Raw genomic sequence first — 25,427 nt, 5'->3', positions numbered from 1 at the left:
TCAAACAGTGAAGCTGACCTGTGTAAGTCAGCAGGTCAGACAGTATGTTAATGAGGGCAAATCTACAAAGCAGTAATGAACTTTTCATAAACCACATTTAATACAAATCTAGGATACGTCCATAAGTCTGCACCGTCTGAAACCTCCTCACATTTCAGCCTCATTTCTCATCATATTGTAATCTACAGTTATTTATGGTTCAGTGAGTTTTGCTTGGAGTTTCCAGCTTCTGAGAGCATTATTTACATCACTGAAGTATTTATGATTCCCCTGGTATAAAAAAGCTTCACAGTAAAATCTCATCTTTGTAACATTCACACTGAAACATGTTTACTATACTGCATGATAAAGACAGCTGAACACGACATCCCCAGAAACATGTTTTATTATCAGAAACAGACAAAAAGAATCAGCTTTCCTGCCCTACAGTTTGATGGTTCAAAAGCACGAAGGACAAAAAATGTAAGAAATCTGTCCTCTCCTCATCCTTCACCACCCTCAGGGTGACCTTCATTTTCTTTGCTCTCTTTACCTTCATCATCCTCTTCATTGTCTTCTTGCTCACTGTCTGCTGCACACACACACACACACACACACACACACACACACACACACACACACACACACACACACACACACACACACCTCTACATCAATGAAGGAAACAGCACAGATATGCTAAAAGGGTCCAGGTCATGGTCATGTTAGTCTAAGTGCCTGAAAAGAAGTTCAGTTTCCTTCTTTTTAAGATATCCAGGCTGAACTTCATGACAACAATTCAAGTGTCTACCAATGAGAGTTCAGGATACTGTGATTGATCTACGACGGGGTGGTAAATACATCAGAGGGTGACCTCAAGTGTTTTTATGTCTAGTTAACAGAAAAAGTAGGAGTATAAGCAATGTTTATAAAATTAAAATTTTATAAATTTTGGAAAACCAAAATTATAAAACACTTACCACTGTAAGTGTTTTATAATTTTGGAAAACCAAAATTATAAAATTAAAATTTTATAAATTTTGGAAAACCAAAATTATAAAACACTTACCACTGTAAGTGGTTTTCCTTTGGCAGATAAATTGCCATAAAGCTGGGTTTTCTTTGTTTTTTTGTGTCCCGTTTGGATCTTTAGCCATCAGAATTGTTGTCTTAAGGCCAAGAAAGATGCCAAGCGGATTTATTTTACCAAGTGGATCATCATGGCCTTGCCATATTGGTCCATTTGATTGACCTTTATTATAATTATGAATTTATTTTATTTTCGGTTGCTACAAACGGGACAGACATGACTAGGGGTAGGATATGACTCTGCTAATAATAGGACTGCCTGTTTCTGTCTTACGGAAAACCACACTCAGATGTGTGTTATAGCCCAGTGTGTTCAATCATGACAGAATCTGAACTGAGACAGGCAAGCAATTGGATGTAACCAATGTTTCTGCAGGACTTTATAAAAAGCCATTAAACTAGCTGTTAAACCACACAGACTTGGTGTCATCATTGTCTCCAAATGTCCTTCAATAAAGTGCTGAGAAAAGGATGTGAACAATTGTGTGCATGTTAGATTCTTTTTTTCTTTTTAATGAAGTTACAAGAGTTTCAAGCAAACCTTTCTCCCTTTGTCGTTGTGGGCACTGTGTGCAGGATTCAGAGGTGAATGACTGTAATCCACTGTGGAATAAAGCTGTAACATGACAACATGTGGAACAAGTGAAGTAAAAACTTTGAGGCTTTACTGTAAGAAATGTTTTGTGAGTCTGATTTCACTAAAGAGGGAAAAAAATCATGTGATGGAACCCTGTCAGTGTGACAAACACTTATATAGTGTTGTTTTCAGTGTTGAACTATTCTCACTGCTGTTATCCAGTGTTGAAGTCAAACTTCATAATTTCATGTACAGTTTATTGGTCAGATTATCAGAATGAGCCTAAAGGTGGACCCAAGGAGCAGACTCACACAGACGAGGAGAGTGAAGAAGGATTTTGTATACAGTGAGGTGTGACTGGAGCAGATTACACAGGATGTTCTGAAAGGAGCAGAAACTTAACTGATGAAAATGAGCTGATGAAAACAGTACAAAGGTTGAAGTACCACATGTGCTGTCAGTGAAAGCTGCAGCTGTTTTAGTGATAAATTAATTCCATGTTACCAGGCTGTAGAGGGCTCTGAGGATTTAAACCGTTTTAGATCCATTACACTCACAGTCTTATGTTAAAATCTCAAAGGACAGCATTATATTTTTGATATTAACAGTAACTCTGGGCCTCTGTAGAGTGTGCAGCCGATCTCATCGCTGTTTAAAAATGTATAATAAAACCTGAGGAGTCCTGAATCATTCAATTCAATTCAATTTTATTTATATAGTGCCAAATCACAACAAAAGTCGCCTCAAGGCGCTTCATAGATACAGATACATAGATACATAGATACATATGACCCCCCTATGAGCAACCACTTTGGCAACAGTGGGAAGGAAAAACTCCCTTTTAACAGGAAGAAACCTCTGGCAGAACCAGGCTCAGGGAGGGGCGGGGCCATCTGCTGCGACTGGTTGGGGTGAGAGAAGGAAGACAGGATAGAAGACATGCTGTGGAAGAGAGACAGAGGTTAATAACAGATATGATTCAATGCAGAGAGGTCTATTAATACATAAGCTACTGAGTGACAAAGGTGACTGGAAAGGAAAAACCCAATGCATCATGGGAATCCCCTGGCAGCCTACATCTATTGAAATAATTTTTAAGAGATGATTTCCATCTCTTTCCAAAAAGTGATTGTCTGCAAAAAACTGATTTCCGGTATTTGCCAAAAACTGATTGCTCGTATTTAAATTGCTATAAGTAACTTGTTGGGCTATAATATGTGAAACATATGTCAAATGCATCCCTCATGGATGACATAAAGTCATCTCTCCATCTCCATCGCTCTCTGCTGCTCATCTGTCTCCTCTATCACAGACTTCTCCACTTTTGATGGTAAATCAGCCTGGTGCAACATGTAAGGATTGGCACAATTTGTTAAGATTTTGAGGAGTTTGAGAAACTAACTTTAAGCATAAAATAAAATTTACTATCAGTAACTTAATTGCACCCGCCCAGCAGTATATAAACTCCGTCATGCTAGCTAGTACGCAGTACCTGTTATTCTAAGCGACTGTAAAAAGTCAGCACAACGAAAACAAACTACAACTAAACTTGGTTTATATCTGACACAGATAGACAGCAGGTCATAATTTCTTACCTGAAGTTCAGTTCCTCTGCCACTATGACCGGCGGCCGCCTCGGTCTCTCCTCCTCTTGCCTCCCCTTTCCCTTATCCACCTGCTGGCCTCCACCACTTGCTGATGTTTCTAAATCTGTGGAAGCTCTGCCATAGCTACCGCCAAACAATTCAGTTATTTTTACACATTTGGCAGCGTCTGCCTGAAGGGCTTGTTTCTTTTGGCCCTAATTTTTTCTGCACCTTGTTTCCTTTTTTTGTTCTCCATTTTCTTTAGTTCATCTATAAGATTGCTAAACAAGGGGGAGGGTGCATCCGACCTCCTCGGCTGTAATTGGTCCAGCCCAGAGTCGATCATGACCAATTGGCCAATCCAACACCTTTCATTATATATACCCTTCCAAAAAAAAAAAAAAAAAAGATCGGCCCATAAAAACAAAAAATCGCCAGCGGCGGCCTGATGGCCAGTCCAGCTATGTTACCAGCTGATGTTAGTCTGATACAGACTGTTTGTATCGTTTATTTTCACACAGTTTGTCCTGCTTCTTTTCTTCTCTCTCTCTCTCTCTCTCTCTCTCTTTAATCCATCCATCGTCATTTTTTACAAAGATGAACAAGTGATGATGTAATTTCTGATTTCATTGTAATGTGAGAACTCACAGAGGCACATTTTATGAGTTGCACTTTATATTTTGCTGTCAGCTTGGAGAAACCGGTTTCCTTCGCCAGTCTGCATCCCTGACAAGCATCAATGAAAACACCGAAGAGACAAACAATCTAGAAACAACTCGAGTCACACGGACTTTCCATCGACATGAGTCACAAAATAACCCAAGAGACTGACCTTTTGTATCTGACATTTGTTTTTGATTTTATGGTGTTTTCCTGGCTGCGCGGTGATTATCGCTGTTGCCGCACAGTCCGTCTCTTAATGTTGTAACTCCACCATCAGGTCGGGTCTTTCTGTACATGTTCTCCCCGTGTTTAGATTCTCTTCAAAGTTAGTGGGGTTAGTTAATTGAATTGGTTAATTGATCATTCTAAATTTCCAATAGGTGTGAATGTGAGTGCGGATGGTTGTGCATTAGTGACAACCAGACTGACGACCTGTCTATGTGTACCCTCTCGCGGGGGGACCCTGAAAACGATAAGCAGAAGAGAATAAAAGGATGGAGGTGTTTACCGAAACAGAGCTCCTCTGCGTGGGGGTAAACTGGAAATCACAATCCACAGGAGCCTTTCATACGCCTACATTATCAATGAGTCACAAAACTGCTCTGTGTGCACTAACACATTTCACCCACTTGAACTCACCATCGGTTGACAACAAAACTCAGCCCCCCGGTTAATTCTTACTAACCTCACACGCATAGCTGGACTGGCCATCGGGCATACCGGGCATTTGCCCGGTGGGCCGCTGGCGATTTTTTGTTTTTATGGGCCGATGGATTTTTTTTTTTTTAGGAAGGGTATATATAATGAAAGGTGTTGGATTGGCCAATTGGTCATGATCGACTCTGGGCTGGACCAATTACAGCCGAGGAGGCTGGATGCACCCGCCCCCTTGTTTAGCAATCACGTGATTTTCGCGCATTGCATGCCGGGAACTCGTGGCAAAACAATCCAAGTACCGCATCAAATGCAAGCGTTTGCAGCACCGCAAAACGTTCATTCTCCGGTTCCAATACCTTCTTGTTTTTTCTTTGCCGCACAAAAAAGGAATGTACAAAACAAAAGGAGAACAATGCCGGTCCATACAAAGACAGACTCGACGAAAAGACAAAGAAAAATACGAGGAAAAAATCAAAGGAGTGAAAGGGTCAGACCCTTACGAGCACCCAGAGTGGACAAAAGACGTCAGCGTGCTGCTCAACTTTCACCACGCTCAAATTTATAATTATAAGGTTCTTGGAGTGAGTGCATACACTCGTGAAGTTTAGTAACTTCAGATCACTGCAACAAGCCCAGGTACAGTTTACCGACAGATGGGTGCAGGACCTTGAAATGCACCGTGTAGAACGAAAGACCATCGTACATATCATAAGTTTACCAGTCTCACAAATCGTCCTCATAAATACACATTCGTTAACCGTTTATTAATAGGACCTTTGAGCTCAACGGTAATTAATTAGTAGTGGAAATAATTTCTGGTAGCATCACAGAAATGTAGCAGTGACAATAATATTGTATGCTGTAATCGTACTGGGCAATTAGTGATACAAAAAAACTGTTTTATCCTGTGAATAAAAGTATATGTTTTTGTCAATGTACCATAATAACAGAAGCGAAACGCAATATTGTGTCAGGATAATTTACTATTTATGCACAATAAATAAAGGAGCATAGCGCGACAATTTCTGTTCAGCGCCAGACTTGCTTGTAACCTATATCACCAATTATGTTAAGAAAAATGACGCATTAACTACAACAAAACTCTGACCTTTGTGGGAATGCTTGGAGCAGACTAACATGTGAGCTGGAGTGTTCTGAGACGTTATATTTGGTATATCCAGACCATCCGTCGGCTCTTACTTCGGAAACATGGCTTAAAAAATTTTTTGGGTTTCTTTTTATCGCTAGTACCTCTTGCCACAAGTTCCCAGAATCCTTTGCGGTTTTACCCCTGAATGACGTCACATTTTCAATCTTTATCCTGGTGGGCCGGTCTCTAGTCAAAATGCCCGGGCCGATTTTTTGTCCCAGTCCAGCCCTGCTCACACGTAAAACATTTCGAGTAGATCATGATGTAAGAGACATTTACTCCGTTGTGTGGACGGTTAAACATTTGGGCACACGATGGGTTCATTCATAAATAAAGAAGACCCGGAGGCAAAACAACTGGAGCGCATGCATCGAAAACGGCTTGTGTGTCCTTTCTAGTGTCTATTATAAAGCTGCTTGTGAAAGAATTTCGACTCTCCACTGAACTTTTTTAACCGGAATATTCGTGATGCCAAACACGTGAATATCCCCAGGTGTGTGGCTGAATGTCTAACTACAAAAAGTGAAAACCAGGACATCCTAAATATGTATGACCTCATCGTCAGTAAGGGACAGTATAATACATAAAATCAAGTCAATGTTTTCATGGAGACGCTCACAACACTAAGCATTTCACTCCAAGCGTCAAACCAGATATAGTTTTTTTTTTTTTATTAATATTTCTTTATTTCTTTATTGTGTTTCATATAGGGGTCTGCATTTATTTTTATTCTGCTGATCTCTGTCTATCAGTAGTGTTTATCTAGACTGAACCAACGGGGTCAGTATTTGCAGAGAAATTATGCTAAAAAGGTAAAACAGTAATAATCACTTTTTTATTTTATTGCTATTTTATTTATTTTGTATTTTTATTGGTTGAAGTCAGACTGTAGATTTTTCTTCTTCTAGCTGTACTGCCTGACCTTTGACCTCATGTGTTGATGACTCTTCGCCTCTGTCTCCTCTCACAGGGAGAAGATGATCTGCAGGATCCTGCTGCTCATCATCCTCACCTCATGTGTGTCTGGTTCGTTTACAGCTTCACTTTATGAACTCCAAATAAAGCTCAACAACAGATTTCTTCCAGTTCTCAGTGTGTCTGCTCCTCTCTTTCCCTCTCTGTCTCCTCAACAGGATCATTTGTAGTCAATGTGACACAGACCTGCTATCAGGCAGAGGAGAACCACAACATCACACTGGAGTGGACGTTCACCACCAAACCTGACAGATCCACCAAAACTCTCAACATCCTCTGTGAACTCTTCATCAGTGATAAAGTCTCAGTCCTGTATCAGGTTCATGAAGGTGTTGAGGTGTCAGAGTCTCAGGATGCAAAGTTTTCAGGACGAGTCCAGAGTGACAAAGACGCCCTCAGAGAAGGACGAATCAGACTTCAACTGTCCAGACTCAGGACTGATGACTCGGGTCTGTACCTGTGTGAGGTCAACACTGATTATGGCTTCAGTGTTGGAAGATGTCGACTCAACGTCACTGGTGAGTAATAGAATCCATGATGATCCATGGTGAGATGATTTTGTAAAAGCCACAAATGAATTCAGATCAATTTCAGAACTGATTTATTTGGAATAAGATCTGCTTGTTGTTCGTTGTTATATTGATGTTTGTTTTTGTGTATTTCTGGAGATTTTTTTTCTTTAATATTTAAAGGTATTTTAAACTTGTTTATCTGAGTAATTAGTGGCAGTGAGGATCAGACGGATTGTTTCTGTATTTTCCGTACTTTTTCACTGTATTTTTATACATGTTGGAACAATTAGACTCTTTTTGCATTAACACAAGATATAAATGATTTATGGTTTTTGAATATATTTAACAGTTCACTCATACATTCAACACAACACACCCTGTTCAGTGACTTTTATTATCTTAGATGTTTCTGGTAAAGGGTTCATTTTAGAGGATTTTTTTAATCAAACATAAAAATCCCTTTTCACTCGGTCAGTACTAAACAAACACGTCTCCATGCACCGATAGATGTGTTAAAACTTCTTTCAACGTGGATGTTTTGATGTTTTTAATCTCAGATGTGTTTGTGTCTCTGCAGCAGTGAGGGATTGTCCTGAACCTGAGAGAAAACCTGAGACATCAAACCAGAGGTGGGACCAAGTCATTGTTTTGCAAGTCTCAAGTAAGTCTCAAGTCTTTATCCTCAAGTCTCAAGTCAAGTCTCAAGTAATGTCAGGCAAGTCAGAGTCGAGTCTCAAGTCACTGGTGTAAAAGTCCGAGTCAAGTCACAAGTCTGAAACTTTGAATTTCAAGTCCTTTCGAGTCTTTAAAAAAAAAAAAAAACGAAAAAAAGCATGTTGCAGTTATGCTAAATGTAAATATTAGACCATGTAATTTTAAAATCTGTGTTTTTCTCAACACATGACAAAATAGTGAACTTAGAAAATATACACAAATTGTGAAATTGCACCTCTTTAAAATGCAGCTCAATTAAACCTAGCTCCAAGAATAATTTTCACCGACAGTTCTGAGATAAGCTGCATGTTATTCTTGGATGCGCTTGTAGGACCGGCTTTAAAAATCGCATGACAAAAATATCATACACATTAAAAAAAAACTGTATCACCAACGTAGCCTGGACAACATTTGCTAGTTAGATGAAGTCAGCTATCTCATCGTAGCATATTTATATGCATATTTATAATCATACGGTTCTTGGAGTGAGCGCATACACTCATGAAGTTTAGTAACTTCAGGTCACTGCAACAAGCCCAGGTACAGTTTACCGACAGATGGGTGCAGGACCTTGAAATGCACCGTGTAGAACGAAAGACCATCGTACGTATCATAAGTTTACCAGTCTCACAAATCGTCGTCATAAATACACATTCGTTAACCGTTTATTAATAGGACCTTTGAGCTCAACGGTAATTAATTAGTAGTGGAAATAATTTCTGGTAGCATCACAGAAATGTAGCAGTGACAATAATATTGTATGCTGTAATCGTACTGGGCAATTAGTGATACAAAAAACCTGTTTTATCCTGTGAATAAAAGTATATGTTTTTGTCAATGTACCATAATAACAGAAGCGAAACGCAATATTGTGTCAGGACAATTCACTATTTATGCACAATAAACAAAGGAGCATAGCGCGACAATTTCTGTTCAGCGCCAGACTTGCTTGTAACCTATATCACCAATTATGTTATGAAAATGACGTATTAACTACTAAAAAACACTGACCTTCGTGTAAATGCTTGGAGCAGACTAACCTGTGAGCTGGAGTGTTCTGGGACGTTATATTTGATCTTTGAATGGCTGCAATCCAGGCCATCTGTTGCATCTTTGTTACTTCGGAAACATGGCTCGAACAATTTCTCTTCAACGACGTAATCCGATAACAACCGATCTCTTTACCCGTCGGCTTCCCGTGGCTGTCATGCGACCGGCTATTGCAGTTAATAATACAACAGCTTCTTGACATTTTTGTGTTTCTTTTTATCGCTGTATAACTGATTTCAATTGAAAGCCTGCGTGCGCTAGTACCGCTTGCCACGAGTTCCCAGAATCCTTTGCGGTTCTACCCGTGAATGACGTCACATTTTCAATCTCTATATAATATGCATGTTAAATTTTATATTTGGGGTAAAATATCAAGTCTTTTCAAGTAAACCGGTTCAAGTCCAATTCAAGTCCCAAGTCATTGGTGTAAAAGTCCAAGTCAAGTCACAAGTCTTAGAACATTTTTTCAAGTCAAGTCTAAAGTCATAAAATTAATGACTCGAGTCTGACTCGAGTCCAAGTCATGTGACTCGAGTCCACACCTCTGCATCAAACACAGAGAGACGAGGAAGGATCGGCCTCTGCTGTGGACTGACAGCAGCTCTGCTGCTTCTCTGCTGCTTTCATTCATTTACTGACTGAATAGAAAACAGGATTTCTACTCATCTAATAATAGATGTCAGAAAACTTCATCAGATCAATCAGTGGAAACAGTTTGATCAACAATGTAAACGAGACTGTTGGAGTTCACTTTAATAACATGATAGACAGAATAACGAGACACGATCCACAAAATCATGAACTTCATGGAAGTCTGTTCATTCAAAAGGAAACTTTATCAAACTGTCACTTTTCAGTCAGAAGATGAAATTTGCTCCATGTTCACTTTACTGATGAGAATCATGTCGACCTCACAGACTTTGTGTGTCTGATATGTATTAATGTGAAACATTAACTGTGTATTTTTATAATATATACAGTGTATATGATGGATTTAATGAGTCATTATGCAGAGACATGAAAACCTGCAGATCCTGCAGAGTTTGTGGGAAATCCAATCCAGCACTGACCCTTGTAATCATGTTCAAATATCAGTAAATGTGCCATAAATGTTTCCTGTGTTTTCTGGAGTTTCTTCAGTTTGACCATTTTCTACATTGTTGCTCCAGCTCAGCACACAGTGAGTTTACAGCTGTTTGTATTTTATACATGAGTTTGTGACAGTGCTTCATTGATATTTTATTTCCTGAAAAACCTAAAAACAATACATTTATAAGCAATAAAGTGCACGAAATGGGACTACAGATGAAAGTAACCTTATGGCTGACTCTGGCATATTTACATTGATATATTCATTAATATTCAATTTAAAATTGAAATGAAAATTGATTTTGAATTTTTTTTTTAAATATATTAGGAGATTCAATGAACTAAATAATCTGGCAATTGCTGGTTCATGTAAGGGGACAGCTAATGTTGTCATGTGTTAGGATTGAAAATGTTTGATTTTGTTTACTAAAATAAGTGGTTATAATCATTTTCATACATTTATTGCAAATGTGCTCATGTGAGTTGGCACTCAGTCTTCGGAAGGTCATAAGCTTCGTTCGGTGTGACTGTCCGAACTGATATATTGTGTGAAATGACTTAGAGTGCAGAGGGGTAATTGCAAACACGCTTACACACATAGATAATAAGTAAAATAAGTCCCTGGGTCAGAGAGTTCTGAACATGATATTCTAAACCAACTTTGAATCACTAGAAAAACAATGGATAATAACATTAGTGTCACGGTCCCCGTGTCTCTCTGGTTGGCCCACGCTGGCTACAGGTTTTGTTGTTGTTGTTTGTTTTGTTTTCTTTGTCTCTCCTCCTCCTCTCTGTCTGGGTGGAGCTCGTTACGGGCTCTCGCTCTTGGCCCACGCACCTGTGTGATTGTGTCCACCTGCTGCTGATCTGGCTGATTTCCCCAGCTGCTATTTAAGGCAGTGGCACAGAGCAGCTCACTGCTGGAACGGTGAACCTCCTGAGTTCGTGCTGTTGGCATTTTCAAAAAGAATCCCTTGTATGTATCTTTCTGTGGAACCAACCTTAACTTCTGTGTGTAGATATCCCTCTTCGGTAGTGATGGGCAGATGAAGCCCCATGAAGCACTGAAGCTTTTCATCCAATTGGTTCACCCCAACGCGAAGCTTCATGAAGCTTCTCATTTGCTCTAGCAGGACACCTACTGGACGTAAAAATAATAGCTGGCATGAATTTGAAGAGTGTGGCATTTTGCACACAGCCTGTAAATGTCAACAACAAAAGGAGTGTGTAAAACATGTATATTGTAGTGATGGCAGTATACTGTGTATATTTATACTGGCAGTATGGGAAATGATTATTTGGAAATGCTTGAAATGGAAATGATCATTTACTGTGAGGTGAGGTGTGGTTGGGGTGTGGACAGTAGTTGTGCTTTTGTAACGTTGAGGTATGGACAGCTACACACTGAGGCTTTGAGCCTCAGTCCTGCCTGTTCACATTTTATTCTGTAAAAACTAAATGTTCACTGCTTTTACGACCTTTTTAGTGGGGAGAACATAGCTAGGATTTAATGATTTAACAAATCTTTTGAATCCTTTGTCCTCCACAATGCTAAATAGCTGGGAGTCCTCAATCACCATGCTGACCAGGTCTTCATCTATTTGAGATTGTTCTCCTGAGGAAAGACAATAAAGACAAAGCACAAATATAAATATCACACACGTAACTTATAACAGTTGTATAATATTGTTATATCATTTAGTAACATTACTGCATCCTATATTATCATTGCATTTGATGGCTCACCTGGTCTTGCTCCACAATCGGTGTTCCCCTTATTCTCATGCAAAGCTCTGTAGTGCCTAAGCATGGATGAGGTGTTGTTATATCCCAGCTCCCTGGCACATAGCAAACACTTCACCTTGTACAAAAGTAAAGACAGCTTAACATAAATTGTATTGCACCATCAGTATCATGAAAATACATCTTCTGTAGAAATTTACATACCTTGTTGGGAGGAATAGGATCAAAATGTTCCCACACAGGGCAGGACATCCTCCTCTTCTTAGCTGGCTCCATTCTCTCCTGACTTTCTCTCCTCACTCTCATAAACCTCCAAACGGTCTCCAAACTCTCACTAACCGCAACTCTCCATCAAACACCCACATTTTTGAATGAAGTCTGAGGGGTTTATATCGCTGTCATATCTCGCGGCAAAGTTCGAACCACTTCATGAACCAGTCACGTGGTACAGCCGGGCAGCGAGGCTTCGGACGTCATCATTTTCAGCTCCTCCCATAAATGAAGCAAGCCTCGATACGCGCTTCGCGGAAACGCTCCCTCCATTACTCGACACACGCTCCGAAGCCTCGATACAGAACGTCACATCACTACTCTTCGGGACCAAATCACGGGACCTGCCCAAGTGTGGCAGCGTGTGTGGAGTTTTGGAGCGAGTGCGGCTGAAGAGGAGTGCGTGTGTGCGGAGGAGCTGTGGCGGTGATTGTGTGGAAGAGGAAGCGTGTGTGTGGATTCCCCTCCCCCCCCCCCCCCCCCCTTCTCTCCCTGGAGCCCTGGACCCCCCCTCCCAACTCACTGTACATATATATAGCACTGAGGTGATCCCTGTTGTGAATAAATCTCCTTTTGTTCTCTCAGAAAGAACTTTCTGCGCGTGAGTCTGTTCAGTAGCCATGACAATTAGATTATCCAGGCTAGGCAGAGAGGTGTCCCATTGTCCCAGCATGGACATTATTTGTTACCCAAATAACAAGCCGTGGGTGACTAAGGACATCAAAGCTCTCCTCAATAACAAGAAGAGGGCGTTCAGAGCAGGCGATAGAGAGGAGGCTAGAACGGTTCAGGTGTTACTGAAGGCCAAGATCAGCATGAGACAGTTGTGGCATGAAGACAACCACTGGATTCAAGCCATCCAACAACAGAGGAGCTGGAGGCAGTGAGGACAGAGCCAGATACTTGAATGTGTTTTCAACAGATTCAACACTGCAGTGAATGCTCAGCCCCCTGCTGACTAACCTGTAGCCAGCCTGCAATCCACAACCATGCCACTCTCTCTCCCTCCCTCTCCACATTGCACCATTGCCGCCTCTCCTCCACCATTCACTTCCACTCGTGACCAGATTCAAAGACAAAGGAGAAGACTCCAGTCAAGCACGTCTGCTGGACCAGACCAGATGAGTGCTGTGTCCTCAAGGCCTGTCCCACCCAGCTTTGTGGAGTCTTTTATAAATTGTTCATGTTGAGTTTGCCATCTTCAGAAGTTTTATGAGACTCTGCAGTGGTTGGATGTATCAGTGTGTCATGGTCCGACAACTGAAGTTTAACAACATTTCTGCATCAGGATTAAAGTCAGAATGAAAATCCTCTATTTTCTCTTCTTCTGCTTCTTGTCAGGTGAGGACTGATGATCTTAATGTTGCTCTTTAACTTTAATTTTAACTAAAAACATACTCAACTTTATAAAACACCTTATGAAATACATATATTTACTAGAGCTGGATATATTTAGACCGGTCTTGGTCTCGAGACCACTTTTACGTGGTCTTGGTCTTGTCTTGGTCTCGCTGTCTCAGTCTCGCTGTCTCAGCTCGACATAGTGGTCGGGAGATTTGGAGTCAACAGTATCCATGACACACAACATAACGTTCGATAATGTGTCATCTGCAAAAGCATCAGCTCTAAGAGCCGTGCTTAGAGAGAGCTTTGTAGTGAATCAGAAGAGTCGACTCCCACTGAGCGAGAGCCGGCTCCTCACTTAGTTTCCTTTCACTGCTCAGCTCTCACACCGTGGCTCAGCTATGCTCCAATCTCTCCATATTGTGGCCAATCACATGCGAGGATATAGGATAATATCATTGTGTGAAAAACAGAGAGGGTGAGAGACGCGACAGTCAAGTGGAGCGTGCGTCTGTCCTCTCAGTAAGTGAGTGAGACAGTAGACAGCAGTGAGGAGGGCTGTGTGAAAGCAAGAACACATAAATATGCCTGAAACCCGTAAACGAAGCAGCATCTGGCTGCAGTTTAAAGACTTTTTTGTCTCGGTATCGTCTCAACTTTGTCTTGGTCTTGGTTCAGTCTTGACTACAAGTCTAATATCTACATACACTAAATAATGTTGTGATTATCCATCTTGTGTTAAATGTATTATTATTATTTTTCATCTGACAGGTCCAGCTGGGCTCGTCAAGGCAAAACATAATATTTGGTCTGCAGCTGAAGGATTTAATGGCACGCTTAACTGCAACTTATCTTTGTCTGGAAGCACAAAGTTCTTCTGTGAGGAAAAATGTGAGTGAGCAGAAGATATCCTCATTAAAACAGATGGAAGCACAGCTCAGAGTGGCAGATACAGCATGAAGAATAAAGATGGATCTCCAAGAAGAGGAATTGTGTTTTTAAGCTTCTCACAAATGATCAAGTCTGACGCAGGAATGTACAGGTGTGGTTTGGGAAGATCTTCTGCTCCAGATTCATACTTTGACTTTGAGGTCAGAGTTTCAAATGGTGAGTTTTTAGTAAAGGTGAGTGGAATTGAAAATGTGGAGACCCCCCAGGTCTAATTTAGTAATGTGGACCACTTTTAGATCAACCTGTTCAATCAATAAATACAAGCACAAAATCTTGCTTTTGTTCAGATTTTCTTTTCTCTATAACTGATTTTGAGCATCAGTATCATGGTTTACATCATGATTTAAATAGATAAAATCTACTAATTTAATTCCTATGATGGAGAGTAACAGAAGAAATGTTTGACCTAAAATGTTGATGATCTTCCAAGAGTGTCATCATGCTAAAAATAAGTTAGTCACCTTTTTTTATATACAGGCTCATCTTCTAGCTGTGAGTCCTGAGAAATGCCTCAAAAAATAAGACAAATGAAACAAAACAAAAACATTTGCACTCACACCGGTGAACTTCAAGGGTCTATAACGCTGCCCTTTAAGTTCATACTATGAAGGTAACGTTTTGCATGGCTTCATTAAATATGGTGCAACAAAAAAGTTTTGATTTTATCTTCGTCTCTGTCTCAGTGTCTGTCTCTTTGTGCATTTAAACCCTTAGTTAGGAGTAAATGTGGATTTTCTGTGGCAAACATTAATGTCAGTTTCTCAGTTTCAGTTTCTCGGTTTATGAAGGTCACCTTTAACTATGACAGTGCTGAGATACGGACCTCCTGTGAAGTTGTCACCATACTAGTGATGAGCAAAGCGAGATTTCGTGAAACATTTGAAGTCTTTGTGCTTGTATTGATGATTCCAAACAATCTGAAACCATCTCCACAGTGGCACCTGCTGGACAATTTGGCTATTGTCACGTCCTGATCATATTCTGTGAAATGGTGACACAGACAAGTTCTGCACAACTTCAAACAAAACCACATATTAAACCAGACCATCAATAACTGTGATCATCACATGTTTTGGAGAAATCCTCAAACAAACAAGGCACCTTGCGCACTCTGTGCGCAACAATCAGCTAATGAGGGTACCCCTCATTGGCTGATTGTTGCGCACAGAGTGACATCCCCTCCACGCTGACCAGGGACATTTACAAAAGCCCGATGGCCAATTATGTTCCTCGCCCTCCTCCATCTCCTCCTCCCTGGTGTCCTAGACCTTCTCCTCCTCCTCGACCTCTTCCTTTGCATGTCTTTGGATCCATTGTCTCAAACCTGAATGAGCTGACTTTGTCTATCCATCCAAATTTCTGATTGGTGTGTGATACGTTTTGACTCCTAGTGTTTACAGTTTGTTAATTGTGTACTAATTGAGCTAAAGCTGTGCTGATGCGAGTTAACATTATTGACTGCTATTGCTTTCTAAGTGACCACATGGTGTCAGCACAGTTCAGCACATCTGACTCGTGTGTTAAAGCAGAGGCATGGGGTTTATAGTTCAGGGAAGTGGGTGTGCTTTTTGGAAAGGGGAATTATGGCTTTGAAATTTAGGTTCACAAGATTGGTTATAGTGTTTAAGAAAAACATTAATGGCTCTTAAAGACCACAAAGGGGTGCTGTCAACGAGGCTGCAGTATTTGTCCGCATCTTCACCTGACTCAGGTGTGGTGATCAGGTGAAAGCACACTCTGGGTTTGTAGCATTTTGGTTTTAACGATGGAAAAATATAAAGTGAAGCTGCATTTTTGTTTATATTTGTAAGACTGTATATTAGTTGTGTATTTTTGAGAAATAAAAAAAAACAAAAAACAATCATAGGGAGCAAAATTTTATCTAATTTCCTAAATTATTATTATTAAATCCTCCAAAGAAAAACTTCACTAGTACCACAAAAATATTATTTTATGTTCAACACGCTCAGTCATTTTTATGTTTTTCCTTAATATTTGCCTGAAAGGAGGACGGCTCCAGTCCTTTTCCACACTTCAGATTATATTTAGCTACAAGACGACGATTACAGCAAGAGTTAGTCACTTTACATTATTGTTGTTTATTTATTCAATTATTTCTTACTTAGAAAGGGGAAAGGATATTACAGTAATTAATAATGTATACTGTATTAATCCCCATAGGGAAATTCCTCTCTGCATTTAACCCATTCACTCAGTAAAGCAGCAGCCAGCCGCCAATCCAGCGCCCGGGGATCAGTGTGTAGGGACGGTACCTTGCTCAGGGGTACCTTAGGGTAGCTGTGAGCAATCGCAGTGGAGGAATCTTTTTAAAAGACGTCTCATGCTGTGTACAGTGTAAGATTCAGTTTCACGACCAAAAAACAATCAATGAAAAACAAACAAACACAGAACCATTTTCTCCAAATTTAACAGAAGCTTTTATTAAAAGAGTACAGGACATGGCATATGTGAGCTGTACACTATTTCTCTTTTTCATTTCCCTCCCAAATGGGTACAAACGTGGCTATACAATGGAAGTATATACAACATACACTGTTAAAGCGCTTTTACTAGGAAGTATCATGTCCTCTGCTGCACATTGTTTCTTAAGGCTTGTGCTGTGGGATGATGGTTTCCTGCTGCACAAAGCAAAGTGTAGCATGGTGTGACATCGATAGAAATGCAGAATGACAAACCACAGCACACAGGACATGCAGAGTGCAGCGATCAGCTCAATACAAATTCTGTCTCATTTACTAAACCTAGCAGTCAGCACAGGGCGTGCTCTTCCTATGTGAAAAGAGCTTTAAGAATCAGCCTATAACATACATGTTGTATTCCAGTTAAACAAAAACACAAATTATTGGAAATGAATACAGACTCACTGAAACCAGCTAACTAATATACACACATATATAATCACTGAAACCAGCTAACTAATATACACACATATATAATCACTGAAACCAGCTAACTAATATACACACATATATACAAGGAGACCTCTTCGACACATGCCCAGCTCCATATTTTCCTTCTTGGACTTCACTGCAGGAGTTTTGCATGAATCACAGTTCAAAATAATCCATCCCTCACTTTATCCTGTTTCTGAGATAAGATATTTTAGCCCCGTCCCCCTTTAAACCCACCCTCCATTTTAACAGCTGGTGAGTGTGCTTTTGCGCACATTTATGTGCTTGAAATGATCAACTTTGAAACTAGAGCTTTTATATCATTGTGATTACTTTTACATACTTTGGCCTGATTATTCAAAATGTTGTTTAATAAAAATGTAAACAGGAAAAGAAAAGCAGAATAAATCCAGTTTCAAAATGGGATGCATTTACTGTATTTGTACCACAAATACATGCTATTGAACTATTGATCTATTTTAAGTAAAAAAAAAACAAAAAAACCAAAAAAAAAAAAACAGACTGTGCCAACATATTTGGCACTTCTAAGTTGTTGATCTTTGTCTTTTTATGTCTTTTTAACGTTTTTAAAAGCCATTTCTGGATGTCGTGTTTTACATTTAGCATCTTAGTGGGATTCTGTGCATTAGCACCGAACTAGCAGCAGCCAACACAACAGTCATTAATTTTCAAGTGTCTACAGTGTTATAAAGACAGTGCAATATCAGGACCCTCAGAGTCTGACCTCTTTGCAGTGCACCTTCACCATCTCCACATCCCATTAAAGCTGGTCACTGATCAGCTTTCTGTCAGTAAACTCGAGGTTGTTTAAAACAAAGAAACTAAGAAGAAAAAATATATCTATTTGGGTTCCAATAATGTAAAAGACATGACTTTCAGTTAAAATGTTTGTTCACTGGTTAAATGGGTTTTTTTTCTTAAGCTTCTAATTGATAAAGCATGCCCTGAGTGGCCCAATGGCAGCTGCCATAATAATTGTTCAAATTCGTAAATATTGAAGAAAGGTGTTCACTACCTTTATTATCTTCCTTTTGCAAAGGACACACTGTACAATTTGTTTGGCAAAGAAAGCAGAAAACCGCACAAATCCATTCCATAACTCATAATGTTTACAACAACAACAAAGTAATTGAAGAGCAGCAAGAAGTCACATAAATGTTAATACTCCGTTTTGCATTTCATGGCATAGCCTGCTATCATACTACTACTGTGATTGATTGTGGCCTGCCTTTCATCAAGGTTTTTGAAAGTGCAATATAACATTTATTTAAAATAGCAGTGCAATTCAGTTTGAGTTAGTTATTCTCTCATTTTAAGGTTTGCTAGGTAAGGGTTGTAATGTAAAAGCAAAAAAAACCTTGGTCACACAAAAAACTTTCAGAGCGTGTGCCGGTATTTGACACACAATAAATGCAACATCCATGGCTAGGTTGTTGCTAAGAGCAGTCTAATTAAAGAGAGAGGTAAACGAGAATGAACGGTTCTTTTAACAATGTAAACTTGATGATACGAGGTAAAAAGATGTCAAGTAAAATAATTGGTTTAAACATTACTATTCAGGTCAACACTGGCTAAATGCTGATTGGACAACTATTTGCTGAACTCTGACACCCTCATTCGTACCTGTGACCAGCAGCAACCTTCACTATGCTGACCTTTGAACCAGAGGCTGACATAAATCTTCATAAAATATAAACTGCTGCATAGAAGATGAAATGTTTATGAAGTGGTGTTAATACAAACTGAGGGAGCTTCACAGATCATCAGCAAGTGGTTTAGCTGGCAACATGGTAAATGGACTGGTTCTTATATAGCACTTTTCTACTCATCTGAGCACTTAAAGCGCTTTACACAACTTGTGCATTCACCCATTTGCACAAGCACATTTTTCTAAGTGCTTCATAGCTAACATTCACACACATTCATACTCCGATGGATGCATCGGAGAGCAATTTGGGGTTAGTATCTTGCCCAAGGACATTTGGCATGCAGACTAAGGGAAGCCAGGAAGCGAACCACCAACCTTTCCATCAGTAGATGACCTGCTCTACCACCTGAGCTACAGCCACCTCACCCCACCATGTTTTCTTCTCTTTCAAGAAAACCTCACCTGAATGAAACCCTGAGAATAAAGTGCTGGATTAGTCATGTTCCAGTGCATGTTTGTGGCTGGAGCTAGCTTACACAATGGCTCAAAGTTGTAATTTCTTTCCAAGAGAAAGAGAAATACTTAAAATGACACAGTTAAGGATTAATTTCCCTAAGTGATTGCTCACTTATTATTTTGAGGTAGTAGTCAACTTCAGGTTGCACTTTATATTCAGCAATAGTGATGCAGCATAGAAAAAGGCAGAAAAAAAACAGATCAAGAATTGCAGCTCTGCACAAATACAGCTGAGCCCTGACTCATTTAAAAACAACTCGACTTTCCAATAGTTCCAATGTTTGGTATCTTAGCTTCACTGTCTGTAATATCTCTTGAAAATAGATTTGGTAACGTAGTTTATTGAATGAACAATGCACTGTTTGGACAAAAATCATCGTCCAGCAAACCACTTGTTGATAAGGGGAAGATCCCTGTTCAGTGCAACCACATATGCCTGGAGGTGCGATTTGACCATCCAGCAGAATTGATCACCTTAGTGACACTGATGATTTTTCCATGTTTAACCTGTAGCAATAATGTGATACACTGATCATTTTTTGTAAACCTAGTGAGGGGAATAATCAGAAGTTTAATAATTTCCAAACATGAAAATGAATTTAAAATTAATCAGTCCCAGAGTTCTCATTTTAAAAACTCAATCACTACTGGCCAGTTAGCAGGGGCTGGCACACTGTGCAGCAGAATGAAGATCGCCATCACAAACTGCAGTACATGACACAGTGTGAGTTTGCCCAAGTGATGAAACATTTAGTGAAGAGAAAGCTGACACATGCCCCCTTTTTTATTTCCACAAACACTATATAGTGTGACTTGGTAATATTTTTAAGAATATCTGGGAACTCCTTCCTTTGAATGCACATGAACAATGTTGGCACTACAGCTCATTTTGATTATGTGGAGATTCTGCTTTTTCTTTCAAGATGTGCGGGGCTTAACTGAGGCGGCCCACAGCCTGTATTTTGCCCCTGTGTGATCTGTATGAACGAAAAGTGCTTCAGTGACTTATGAGTACTCATTTATCTGTAGCAAAGAATAGCTTGGATGACCTTTTATGAAAGAAGGAGATAATGCTGACTTTACCTTCATAGTGTTTGGGGGGAAGAAAAAAATCAGTTAACTGACAAGTGACACACAGCACATCAATTTTAGTTGATACTGCAATTTGAACATTTAAGGACAGATGTTTTAAGATCACAGGTGAGAACATCATACTTCTTTAACAAAATCTGCTGTTTTTAGGTTTTCCCTTGCAGGTAATACTTTGTAACATGGGTTTTAAAATGTGCTCTGTAAATAAAGTCATTATTTTAATGTAGTTTATTAGATGAATTTAAGACAGTAGTGTAACTCAATTTGCATTAGTCATATCCTTGGAGTGTTACTAATTTACCCCTCACATGTTTGAACCTCAATGATTATAGTATATTTTTCACTGGTTTATGCTCCTGTGTGTGTTACCTAACTCAAACAGCACACTAAGAAGGCCTAGCAGGACACTTTACGGTGGTCCTGCTACTTTTCTTTGAAATACCAACACTGATGACACATCAGTTACAACACTATGACAAAGACTTGGTCACACAAAAAACTTTCAGAGTGTGTGCCGGTATTTGACACACAATAAATGCAACATCCATGGCTAGGTTGTTGCTAAGAGCAGTCTAATTAAAGAGAGAGGTAAACGAGAATGAACGGTTCTTTTAACAATGTAAACTTGATGATACGAGGTAAAAAGATGTCAAGTAAAATAATTGGTTTAAACATTACTATTCAGGTCAACACTGGCTAAATGCTGATTGGACAACTATTTACTGAACTCTGACACCCTCATTCGTACCTGTGACCAGCAGCAACCTTCACTATGCTGACCTTTGAACCAGAGGCTGACATAAATCTTCATAAAATATAAACTGCTGCATAGAAGATGAAATGTTTATGAAGTGGTGTTAATACAAACTGAGGGAGCTTCACAGATCATCAGCAAGTGGTTTAGCTGGCAACATGGTAAATGGACTGGTTCTTATATAGCACTTTTCTACTCATCTGAGCACTTAAAGCGCTTTACACAACTTGTGAATTCACCCATTTGCACAAGCACATTTTTCTAAGTGCTTCATAGCTAACATTCACACACATTCATACTCCGACGGATGCATCGGAGAGCAATTTGGGGTTAGTATCTTGCCCAAGGACATTTGGCATGCAGACTAAGGGAAGCCAGGAATCAAACCACCAACCTTTCCATCAGTAGATGGCCTGCTCTACCACCTGAGCTACAGCCACCTCACCCCACCATGTTTTCTTCTCTTTCAAGAAAACCTCACCTGAATGAAACCCTGAGAATAAAGTGCTGGATTAGTCATGTTCCAGTGCATGTTTGTGGCTGGAGCTAGCTTACACAATGGCTCAAAGTTGTAGTTTCTTTCCAAGAGAAAGAGAAATACTTAAAATGACACAGTTAAGGATTAATTTCCCTAAGTGATTGCTCACTTATTATTTTGAGGTAGTAGTCAACAGGGGTTGTTTTTGTGGGTTTCTTTTGTTTTTAATTTTACTATTTATCATGTAAATATAAAGTGCTATGAAATATCCATAAATTTTCCCAATAAATGAAAGAACAGAACATCCATGGCCTAAAAGCTCATCGAGTTCACAATTCATGGCATTTGATCAATGACAAACATATTTTTGCCTTAACTAAATTATTTTTACGGCAACGATGTAGAATCCTGAGCACTGTTGAGAAGCAGCACAGGAGCTAGTTTTTGCAGCTTGATTTATCATATTACTGGTTCCTAAACACAAACATCCTAAGAATAGTTGTTTGCATAGATGTTGCTTGACATCAAGATGTCAAGCAACTTGATGAAGGTTTGAGATTAATAGTGGTTTCTTTTGTTTATTTTTTAAATTCTAACTAGAGTTTTTTGTTGTTGTTGTTGCTGTTGTTTGTTTGTTTTTTTTTACACATAGCTTTTCATTGCAAGCTTTTCTTTTCCATGTGTTTCAAGGCTAAAACTAACAAATTGGGAATAAGCTGGTAGGGATAGCATAAAGTCATTCCTTCAAGTCTTGGTAAAAAAAAAAAAAAAGGTATTTTTTAAATGCAGAAGATTGTGGAGGGTGATGTAAACGTGCACTGCTTTGTGGTCCAGCTCTGAGGGACTTTAACAGCAGCTTATATGTAACACTGGCAGCAGTGTCATTACAGTGAGGTATAAGGAACAGTAATCTGTAATGGACTGCTGCTTCAAGTAAATACAGATTTGGTACTATGAGGTAGTCTGTAAATCTGTCTCATTATATTCAACGTTTGTTAAATATTGAGTAAAGTGCAAGTGAAGTGAGTGCAAACAAAGTGAGTGCAAACAAACCCAATGTTAAATACATGCAGATCCTTTTCCGGCTCGCTGGTTTTGGTGTTTTTCCGGCAGGCTCTTCAGAGGCTGCTGTAAAGACATTGCACAAATATGAGTGAAAGGAACATGAAGAGAACACGTCTGAGGACAAAAAAATTAATAAAAAATTAGTGACTAGTTAAAAACGGGAACATTTAGTAGCTTAAAAGAAGACTTTTCATAGAGAAGCTGGAGGAAATCAATTGCACAACATACTGTAATTCCTGAATATTAAAAAAATACATTTTAGACATATTTGCAATGTCATCTTTACCTCTCACTATTTGACCACACATCTTTACTCTTCTCTTGTTGAGTGAGCAAGTATAAAATACTGCAGCACTTCATACTTTCATCTACATATGACCTCTAAACTCTTATCCTCATCTTTGTCTTAATGTATGGAATTATATTTATATCAAATTTCATGTGTAATATGAAACATAATCACTATCATATAATGTAATTTTACAGATTGAGATGTTCATTTCCCACTCAAGCAATCAAAATCCTCAGACGCCAATTCAATAACCTACACGTGTTTAACTCACCAGCAACTATCATTCTTGCCAGAATGTCTGCTTGGTGACTATTGCAGCAGATTCATGCTAAAAAGAATTATGTATATTGGGTATAATCCATTAATCAACTGATGAATTATAAATGAGTGATTACTACAGGGTTATTGTACAGCATATCAACAGAGGAGCCAGGTATGTCATCTTACCTGTAACATTGAGGACACATGGTTTGTAGCTAGTGTTCCCATTAAGGACAACGATGCACTGATATGTGTCTGTGTCACTGAGCCTCAGATCAGTCAAGAGACACTGCAGTCGTCCTTTCGTGGCGAGCTGTGTATCACACTGCAGTCGTCCTTTGTAGATCTCATCTATATCAGGTTCAGTTTGAAACCTAGTGCTGTAATAGTAAATGCTACCAATCAGTTTCATGGTCCTCAAGTCTACATGCAGGTCGGGACTCCTGTCAGTGTCAACGGGGAAAAACCAGGTCATTGTGATATTACTATTTTCTTCTGCCTCATAGACATCCTGTTCTACACTCACGGTGAATTCATTCTGACCTGCAGGAGTAAAAAAGGAAACACACAGGGAATAAATTAGGAGTTATGCCATCAACAGGTAAAAGATGCTAAAACATGCTCTTAGTCCACAATATTCCAAGACTTTCACTTACTGGCTAAATGGCTACAAACTATGAACCCCTTCTCCATGTGGAGGTGAATTCCTACTGGAGTTAATGCATTCACAAGATTTTCATAAACCCTGACCTTGAGGTCAAAGTCACCGAGACCTTAATGCGTCTGAGATTTTCAGTAGTAGATTTTCACCTCGTTTGGCATTTAGAATACATTTAGACTCCAAGTGGCAACAATCACAAAAGATGTAGTTAACTGCCAAAAGTAAACAATAGAAAAATCATACTTTTATAATTCATTTACTCCCCTCACAGGGTTTTGGCTTTTTAACCTGAAAGAGGGTTTTGTGATCATATTTTAAAATTAATCAGACTGTCAAATAGATAGGATTTAACTACTATTTATTTCTTTGAAACTGTTACAGATTTTTTTTTCAGGTGACATTTGCAGTTAGAACTCAGGATGATTAAGCGCTGAACAGCTGATAAAATAATCACACATTTGTGTTGTGGGAAAGGTAAATGTTACTTGTCATTAGTTTAATTCACACTGTCAGATACTTTAATAGGTGAAATTACTCAGCTCCTTTAAATTTGTCATACAGTTGTGTATTTATTTAAAATGGTTCTAAGACTATGTTTATTTTTTGTCAGTTTTATGTTTTTGACAGGAATATTTAGGTATAAATGATAATGGTAAATGGCCTGCATTTGTATAGCGCTTTTCTAGTCCCTAAGGACCCCAAAGCGCTTCACACTACATTCAGTCATTCACCCATTCACACACACATTCACACACTGGCGATGGCAAGCTACATTGTAGACACAGCTGCCCTGGGGCGCACTGACAGAGGCGAGGCTGCCGGACACTGGCGCCACCGGGCCCTCTGACCACCACCAGTAGGCAAACACGGGGTTAGTATCTTGCCCAAGGATATTTGGCATGCAGCCAGGAGGCAGTCTGGGATCGAACCACCGACCTTCTGATTAGTGGCTGACCTGCTCTGCCACCTGAGCTACAGCCACCCCATATATATGTTTCAAATGTAAATTAAAGCATTATGTATTAACTTGCACATTGCCTAACATTTTAAATGGACACTATATAAATACATACATAAAATAAATATGTCTCATTGATTTATTTACTACTACTTTGTCATATTTAAAACACCATCAATAGACAACATTTCACATATACATACATATACGTATATGTATGTATATATATACACACACACACACACACACACATATATATATATATATATATATATATACATACACACATATACATATATACATATATATATATATACATACATATATATACACATACATACATATACATACATATATATACATATATATATACATATATATACACATATATACATATATACATATATATACACATATATA

The 25,427-nt window shown here is 39.1% G+C and overlaps 2 long non-coding RNA genes across 2 annotated transcripts in view; one reads left to right on the top strand and one right to left on the bottom strand.

Moving 5' to 3' along the window:
- Nucleotides 1–25,427, top strand: part of LOC145425534 (uncharacterized) — a 273,752-nt gene that overhangs the window by 225,019 nt on the left and 23,306 nt on the right. The window lies entirely within an intron of this gene.
- LOC145425535 (uncharacterized) lies at nucleotides 11,465–12,317 on the bottom strand. The gene is made up of 2 exons (XR_013906253.1): nucleotides 11,788–12,317; nucleotides 11,465–11,656 (listed from the first exon to the last, which is right to left on the bottom strand). It is a non-coding gene; the product is annotated as an uncharacterized LOC145425535 (long non-coding RNA).

The sequence above is a fragment of the Astatotilapia calliptera genome, chromosome 3, assembly GCF_964374335.1.
Source record: "Astatotilapia calliptera chromosome 3, fAstCal68.1, whole genome shotgun sequence".
NCBI lineage: Eukaryota > Metazoa > Chordata > Actinopteri > Cichliformes > Cichlidae > Astatotilapia > Astatotilapia calliptera.
Note: the sequence above shows the minus strand (reverse complement) of the source record. Positions and strands in the feature narration are given on the sequence as shown.